We start from the raw sequence: 3,688 nt of genomic DNA, 5'->3' as shown, positions 1-3,688 counted from the left end.
GGTCCATATTGACAGATAACATTGAAAAAAGATCCGCGTCCTCCAGTTTGTACAAACGGGATCTGGTACCTACATTGAGCTGGCCAGAAACAAGAGAATTATTAATTAATGTTCAAGCCCAAACAAAAGTAGTCGGAGAAAACAATTTCGGTCTTAGTTGAGGTTCTGTCAGGTTTGGTAATCCTTGCAAATGAACACTTCCATGGTGAAGTGGTTGGTGAGGTTCACCCTGCACTGTAGTTACTACAACCTACCGATGCAAACTCACCAGTAAATTTTTCCATGAAAGTCTACCCATTTTTTTGTTCCTGTAGCGCACCTGCTGTGCCGGCGTCCACCAGCATGTTTTCAGAATGGGAAGTGACATTTGTCACAAGTATAACCGGAAATTTGTCCGACAGGATGCCAAGAGCGATGATTTTTTATCTTCGGCCTTTAGTTAAAGCCTATATATTTCTCCCGCGTCGAACAAAATCCAAGTTCAATAAGTCATCCGCCGGCTGTTCATGAGCAAGATCAGTCGACCACCACTGTCCATTGTCCGCTCGCTGCTCCTCAATAAAACACCCGGCAGGAAAAATAAGATTGACGTGTGCGATGGCACCTTTGCCAAAAATGTGAGTATTTGCGAAGTTCCAAAACCGACAGTTTGTGCCCTCAAAGTTAATGCTGGTGCACGAGAAGCATCTTGTAAGCCGGTGTTGAAATCATCACCCTCGACCAACTTACGAAACGATGTCCATTTGGTCTTGGTACTGCTCTCATACAAAATCCAAGAGAGGGAAAACTGCTGAGCGGGATATTGGTCCTGCTCCTGGTGCCCAAGAAGTTGTCCAACTCCGCCCCAAACCTCGATTGGTGATGAAACGTTTGCAATCCACCTGTCAAGCTCGACAAGCAGACCAATAACAAAGCAAAGCAACTGAGCTACCCATATTCCGAAACATTGCCAAGTTTAGGAACTCCACAGAGGAAACCACTTAGGCCAAGTTATATGGGGTGCACTTGTTAGGAGGCAAACAGGCACCCATAATAAAGGCCAACAAGCCGGAAGAGATGATCGTTAAACTATCGTTGTCGTCTTCACAGGCGGACCTTGATAATCTAGGTTGCTGTGTCAAATGAGCATATATCCTTCACCGACGAAACCAAACACAAAACGGATTTGGCGGATTTCTTTGGAGCGTGTAACAGTATGCCGTCCAATTTATTTCCATCCTGTATAGAACCATGAAACGACAATGCTGAGGGTTGTGCGACTACCGTATTTAAATCAACCAGACGCGAATATTTTCTTACACGAAGACATGTTTCCAGCCAGGGAGAGTAGCTGCTAGCTTGTAAGATCCGCAACGTATGTTTCCTTAGGTAATATGGGTTTACGTAGCGGTCAGAAAGTTGTTAGGTTTGAATTACAGCAGGAAATATGGTGAATTTTGTGAATTTCGTGTGAATTTCGCCCCATTCAACTGCCACTAAGGAATCCATAGTTCCTAAAACAATGATCCTGACATCATTTATCCTCAAAGTAAATATTTACAGTTTCAACCCTGTATGCATGGCACAGAGGCACTCCACTTATCAGCACGAATTAGAAGGTAAGACTGTCATTGTGAGATGTACACACATCTGTAGTTTTCAAATTGTGGTGGCTATAGGAGGATACTTATGAATAGCAACCTCTGTTTCCCAATACAGCTCGAGTTTCGCATTCCGTTGACATTGTCTCTCGGGGGTGGGCTAACTGGGCTTCCTTTGAAATACATTGTATCTACACTAAGAAAATCACATCCTATGTATGGGCTGACTATGTTGCTCAAATTCCGGCATAAAACTACGCATACAAATAAGTTTAACTTTGAGTTTGGGAAACTCTGGGTGAGCCGAAATTTAAGGGACCCAGTAAGGAAGCATAAACCAGCGTAGGGATGCCTTTAGTCTTGATTGTCAATAAGAAAAACGAAGCAAACTTCACATAGTCCTTACAAAAGACTCCAGTAATATGGTCAGCAAATTTGAATGGCATTCATGTCAATTACAAGGTAACCAGGGGTTCACTCGACCTACATTTGAGTGAAAAAAAATAATGGATCGGACCGAATGAATGCAGTTGTCTGAGTGAACCAGGAAACTTATAATCCCTGAAAACTGAAAAAATAGTAAAATTTGAGATCACACGAAAATGATGCTCTACGAACAAGAGATGTTTACTGGCTGCTGGCTGCGATAGAAGTCTTTTTTAGAGTACCGCAGACAAAAGTAAAAGTTGTTTGACTGAAACCACCAGATTTGCAGTTAAAATTCTGGTTACGGTTTTGATAGGCCGCCTTGCGAATCTACATTGCTCCTTTCGCACAGTAGATCTAGGCGGATAGTGTGTCCTTCCGTTGAACCTATCCGTCGGAATACCCCAAGCGATAAGCGTCATCACACTGCTTACACCGGTCTTCTGAATGTCCACTTGAACGGGTTTTCCGAGTTGACCTGCTGACCCCAAATGAAGGGAAGTGGTTTCTCTGTTGCACTGTTTTGGTAGCAAACAATGCTACCTGCCCTGACGCTAATGGGTTATAATCAGGAGACAAGAAAACGACCAGAAGGAACTGTCTATTAACGCGATTACAACTCTCTATATATATGATTCACGTATGACCGTATTTGATGGTCGATCTGCTCTCAACCAACCGGTGTGTCTCCCGCACGCCCACACCGGTTGTCGGGCGGTTGTTCCATTGTCTCGGTTGGTCATAGATGGCCGTCTGTGGGCTTGTCTACAGGGTGCCTTGGCCAAGGTGTGGGCGTGTACTTTCTGTGTCCCTTTTTGACCTTTCTCCGGCACGATGAAATCGGACGTGATTCAGACGTGTGGGCGTAGTCGCACGGCCATGTTTCACATGATTGTTCCGCTACGCAGTAGGCTGATGCGCAACCGTATTAGCGTGCTTTGACATAGCCAAGGTAATAATGTGAAAGTAATGCAACAACACCCTTGGCCAACGTCCAAAAATGCACAAACGATCGCGAAACGGGACTGCTTATCTATTCATCGTCGCAACTTAACCAGGCTGGAGACTGTACGGTTGTTATAGTACCACGACAACAATTGGAGTTCGGCGAGACCAAATTTAATGGGTTCCATTGTAAATGTGTTCGTTTTTGGTTTCAGTCCAGGTGTTAGCCCGATGTGTAACTTACTACTGCTCACTGTTAGCATTTAGACGAATTCCTATTGGAGGGTAAGGCGCGGTGCCAGTGTGCGGAGTGAAAAGCACTGATGACCTCTGGTTTAGTCTAGATGGGATAATGTGCATCCCAAACACAAGTCACAAATGTGCTACTCAAAAAGCCGCCAGTTTTCACGCTTAAAAAACGTGCGCTGGCAGATGAACTTTGAATGATAACATGTAGTTATGACTAGCTTTTCCGAGGGGGCGGGAACTCAGATGAATATCTCATCTATTAGGTTCTCTCAACAAAACCTATGTTCAATGGCTATTTCGGGATTCGTTTAGACCAATATTCTCATTTGATATATTGGTTAACATGTTACCGACTGAACGGAGTCCCAGAATGATAGAAGTTTTTTTCTGGCAAGGAAGCTGTTTGTTTCAATCTATTGCATTCAGTTGTTTAAAAAAGGATATCTTTTGATTGGCAACAACAAGCCTACCCATAGATATCACCCAAT

Source organism: Opisthorchis viverrini (assembly GCF_000715545.1).
Source record: "Opisthorchis viverrini unplaced genomic scaffold opera_v5_218, whole genome shotgun sequence".
Classification (NCBI taxonomy): Eukaryota; Metazoa; Platyhelminthes; class Trematoda; order Opisthorchiida; family Opisthorchiidae; genus Opisthorchis; species Opisthorchis viverrini.
This window is presented reverse-complemented; position numbering follows the sequence as displayed.